The sequence below is a fragment of the Chrysochloris asiatica genome, unplaced genomic scaffold (genome assembly GCF_000296735.1).
Source record: "Chrysochloris asiatica unplaced genomic scaffold, ChrAsi1.0 scaffold00008, whole genome shotgun sequence".
Classification (NCBI taxonomy): domain Eukaryota; kingdom Metazoa; phylum Chordata; class Mammalia; order Afrosoricida; family Chrysochloridae; genus Chrysochloris; species Chrysochloris asiatica.
The window spans coordinates 20,992,621-20,997,673 of NW_006408526.1; the positions used below are offsets into that span (position 1 = coordinate 20,992,621).

Sequence of the window (5,053 nt, forward strand, 5' to 3'; positions counted from 1 at the left end):
CCTGGCTCTCACTCCCTCTCTGGACCATACCTACTCCTCAGGCTTCTAAACCACACAGAAGCAACACAGCTAGTAGTTGGAGATGATCCAACAGAGTCTCAAGCCATCTGTGAGGGGTCAGGTCTGAACTACAAATTCCTCCTGCATCTCACCCCAAAGTGAGAAGCCTTGACCACAAATCCATAACCTCCTTTCAGCTACAACGAGCCAGAGCCAAGCTTGTCACCATTTCTCAGCATTTACTCCTGCAGCAATAAATAAATAAATAAATAAATAAAAGGCAGGAATGGCTATAGAGAGAGAAAGAGGAGAGATGGAGAAAAAAGTGAGAAAACTCCACACTTAAGAACCACCGGCCTCAGAAAGTCTCCGAGGGTCGAGGGTGAGGCCTATGGCTCCAAAGAGGAACAAGGGTCTCAATGGGCAGACATCTGTGCTGAGTCCCCAGTGTTAGGGGCCCAGGCAGACAGCAGAATGAAAAGAAGAGGGAAGCCTGCATGTGGCCAGCTGAAGCCAGGAGGAGAAGGCCTACACTAGGCCTCAGACCTGCATTCAGGGCCCAGAGTCACTCCTGGCCATGACACATCCCCTGGCTGCCATGTTCACTCCCCAAAACCTGAGATTTCCCCTTAAAATGAAGACTAGGAACATAGTTATCAATCTGGCCAGCCAGCCTGGCTCAGGTGGTCCTGGAGGGCAGCCTAAATCACTCCGGCCCCAAAAGCTGCCTTTGAGGCAGAAATACAGCCCATCTTTGAGAACACCTGCTCTGTCTGTGGGAAGGTGGACAAAATGCTCAAAATACAATAAAAGCAAGCGCCAGGATACCAAGGGGTCTCACTCCCTGTTTCTTTGGACTCTCTGTGGGGTGACTGTATGCAGCATTTCTGCAGAAGATAGTCCATTTTGTTAAGCCTTTGAATATTCAAATTGAAAGTATCGCGCAATCATTGATTGTCAAATCATGGGTTTCTAGAGGTTTTAAATACTTGGCATGAGGGGGAAAAAACTCAAACCTATACCCGAAGGTATAAAACATTAATTCTGTTTGTCTCCTGCTCCAGGGGCCCTGGTGCAGCCGGATGCTTTGTGAAACTTTTAAAATGTTGCATCTCTGCTTCTCTCCCTGCACAGGAGCCCTCCTAGGCGTTGAATCTCTGCAGCTGCAACATCCAGCCACCGACCCAGCTTCAGCTGACCACGATGTCGGGTAACTGGACTGCTTCTTCTGGGGTAGGGTCACACGGGCCAGGGGCATTGAGATCCGGGTGAATTTCCACAGCTTTTCCTGCATAGAACAGAGAGGCACAAAGTCAGGGCCGGCAAGTCAGGGCCAGGGATCACGAGAAGGCCACGCTATAGTAGCTTCCACTGGACGCCTGCTTCCCAGGGCAGAGGCCCAGAGGCCGAGTTGGCCTCTCCGGACGTCGGCTATCCGAATACCCCTGTCCCCTGCCCGCCCTCCCACTTTTTCCCAGTTGCGTTCTGGGACTTCCCGGCGCGGACTCTGAGCGCCCAGAAGCGGCGGCGGGGGGAGCTAGAGGCTCACTGTGATCCCGGGACGCTAGGAGGGCGCGCCGGTCACAGAGCTGAGTCGGGGCGGTCCTGTGTGGACCCCGAGGCGCTCCCGCTGCCCGCGCAGCCCCGACCAGGACAAGGAAGTTGAGGGGGAGACTGGACCACCAAGAGGGCGCAGCGCCCAGACCCTGCGGGTCTGCGCGGATTTCCCTGGGTCTGAACTAGGAACAATGCAACCTCGTTTCCTGGGGAGACCCCCCCCAGCTTCCGGGAACTGGCCCGGGGGGCTCCCTGCTGTCCAGTTGCGGTCCCCACGGTGGCCAGGCGTGGCGCTGCCGGTCTGGACACCGTAGCCTGGGTCCTAGGCTGAAGGCGCAGCCGGATTAGCCGCGGGGCCCAGCCCCTCCCCGCGCAGTTCAGCTGAGCGCTCACTCTCGGGTCGAGGTTAGGGCTGGAGTGCCACTGGGGTCCTGCGGACACCCCCAAAAGATATCACCACCCAGCCTGGCCTAGCCGTTGGGTCGAACCTACTCACTGCGGTTCCACGGGACCCACGGCCGCGGTGGCCCCCTCCCGGCTCCCAGAGGATTCCCTACCCGAAGACCCCTCCGGTGCACGCTCAACTGCTCCCGTGAGCATGGCAGTCTGAGCTGGCCAGGCCCACCAGCCTGGATGGCGGCCCCTTCCGAGGCCGGACACCCGGCGGAGTGCGCGGTCCTCGGGAGCTTCGGGACTGCCTTCCCAGGAGCTCGCACTGTGCGGACTCACCCCCGGAGCCTCCGTGGTGCTCTAGGGCGGCGCGCAGCCGAGAAAAGCCTGCCGAGAGGGAGGGGTGGGGAGAGACCAGCAGAAGGGGAGAGCCGAAGCAGGGAACGAAAGGAGGGAGGAGGAAAAGATGTAGAATGGGAAAGGCAGAGAAAAAGGGCTAGAGAGACCACAGGAAAAAAAGACAGCAGGGAGTTCCCTGGGCCTGGCCCCTTTACTACTAGGATCAGTCTGTCAAGTCCATCACAGGACCCTAGGCCAGGTCTTGCCAAACACTACCTGCCTGGCGTTTGACCCAGGGCTGGATTCCAGACCAAGGGCACATAAAGGTCAGAGCCTCCTGTAGAAGCCACGCCTGGCCTGGTGATGAAGGAAGGGACTCAAAACTACCACCCCAGTGGGAACATTGCAGTGTGGTGGCTAGGCCGGCCTCTATAGACCAGAGAGAACTCCCTCACTCCAGCCCTGGGGACCTCCCCATACCTGTGACTGGACCCAGGAGTGGTGAGTTCCCCTGGCGTAACCTCCACATTTCCAAGCAAGAAAAGCTGTGTGCCCTTATTAGCCTAGGGATAAAGTCTTACAGATTTCTGTGGTTCTGTCTCCATCAGGGCTCTGAGACCCACCCAGTCTCTCGTTATCAGTTTGAGAGTTTTGAAGTACTTTTAACATTCTCTTTGCATTTCTCAAACCTAGAGACCTGAACACAGGTGCCATATTCTATAAAGAGGACCCCATTCCCCAATCTGACACCGAAGCCTTGAACTTGACCACTGACTCAGTTGCCTTTCCCCAGAAAAACCAAAGGTGTATCAAGGTGTCCGGGTGAAGATCACGGTCAAGGAGCTGCTGCAGCAGAGAAGGGCACATCAGGCAGCCTCAGGGGGAACCGTAAGCATAAACCCTTCACTTATCCCCAGCCTGTGGACCTCACTCAACCCTAGATCCCACTGACCACCCCCATGATGGTCATCCGCAACTGTTCTCGTAGCTTCAATGCTTAACTTCATCCCAGTTCTCCAAAGGAAGACAGAGAGCCATTGGGGGGTCATGATGTAAAGCTCAGTTATGAAGGGAGTCCTTCCCTCAGGCATCAGATTTAAATATAAAGAACTTTATGGTCCCCTGCAGGGAGTGGAACAGCCAGAAGGTAAGTAGGTTGTTGTTCAATCAGGTAAACTTTCCCAAAAATTCCCTGCATTTTAGGCAGTCATTCAAGGATACCACCTTTTGAAGCATCCTCCCATTTCTTGATCTGTTGTTGCTATTGTTAAGTGCCATTGAGTCTGTTCCATCTCATATGGCCCCTGTATATGGTCTCTGAGGAATGGCTAGTGAATTTGAACCACTAACCTTGCAGTTCAAAATGACCTTGCGGTCCGGTGCTTATCCTACAGTGCCACAGCTCTTCATTAATTGCATATTGTTGTTGCTAAGTACTGTCAAGTTGGTTCCAACTCACAGTGACCCTGTATAGGGTTTCCAAGGAGCGACTGATGAGCTTGAACCGCCAACCTTGTGGTTCAGTCATTAATCATTAGCCATTACAAATCTGTAAATCAGTAGCCATTGAAAGTTCTGAGCAGCAGGAGCCAGCCACATCTCTGCCAAGGAGATAGCTTATAATATAGAACCACTTCCTGAAGATGTAAAAAGGCCTGAAGTAGTAGTTCTAGGTTATCACAAAATTTATTTGAACAATCATAGAGTACCCTGACACTTTATATACCTTCTTAAAGCGGGTAAGTTTTGCCAATGGCATGCCAACCACAGAATCAAATAAGGTGGGGCTAGCTACCCCGAGAGCATTTCTTAGCTGAAAGCTTTGTTCAAGCAGTTGCTTGTGGAACCCAAATTGCCTGTGTTAGGGTTAGTCTTTTCTGCAGCCTATTGGCATCAGTCCCACAATGAGTTTTTCTTCAATTTCTTCATGAAGTGAGTCTTTGTGAGAGGAGGCAAACTATGCAGTAGCTGGGATCACAAGTTCTAGAACTTAAATAGATCGGGTTCCTATTATCAGCTCCTCCATAGTGACCATCCTTGAGCAAATTACTCAGTCTCTCTTACCTTGGTGTCCCATCTTTCAATTGGGAATCATAGGATTCTGTGAGAGTTGATTGAGTTATTGCATGTAAAGTAAGCACTTTACAGAGTGCTTTCCATAGAGTAAGTGTTCAATAAGTGTTAGCTATTATCAGTATTTGTAAAAAGTAACTAAAGTTAATACTGCCTAGGTATTAATAGCCAACTATTCAAGGAATGCTGATTGATACCCTTTGCTCAGAGGTTAGAGTTCAGGTGTGAGCTTTATGGGATGTAGCACCTACAGTACTACTTTTTACTGGAGAAGTTAGTACGTCCATGTGCAGAATTTCAGCTAACACAATAAAACTTCCCTACGTGTGCAGAAGGCTTGACAACAGAAAACACTTTTGCTCATATGCAATTTCATTTAGTTCCTGTCCAATTAAGTGGGGTGAGTAGATCAGGGATCTGTGTACCTATATTACAGTGATAATTTGAAGTTTTGAAGTTACTAATGGCAAAGCTAAAAGTAGGACCAAAGTCGTTTTATTCTTAGTGCAAAAATACCTTCCCATCTATTGGCTTCCTAAATAATTACATCTTTCTGTAGGTTCAGCTGTGGTGAGCAGGTGTCTGATAGCCTCATTCCCTTCAGCTCAGAGATGGTTATAAAATTAATCAAACCAGGTACAAGGAACCTGGGAAGGACTTCTGAAATGAAATAATAATAATTATTATTCTTTTT

The 5,053-nt window shown here is 50.8% G+C and overlaps 1 pseudogene; it reads left to right on the plus strand.

Moving 5' to 3' along the window:
• The first annotated feature begins 1,203 nt into the window (after positions 1–1,203).
• The window catches only part of LOC102814882, a 10,781-nt pseudogene continuing 6,931 nt past the window's right edge, over positions 1,204–5,053 (plus strand).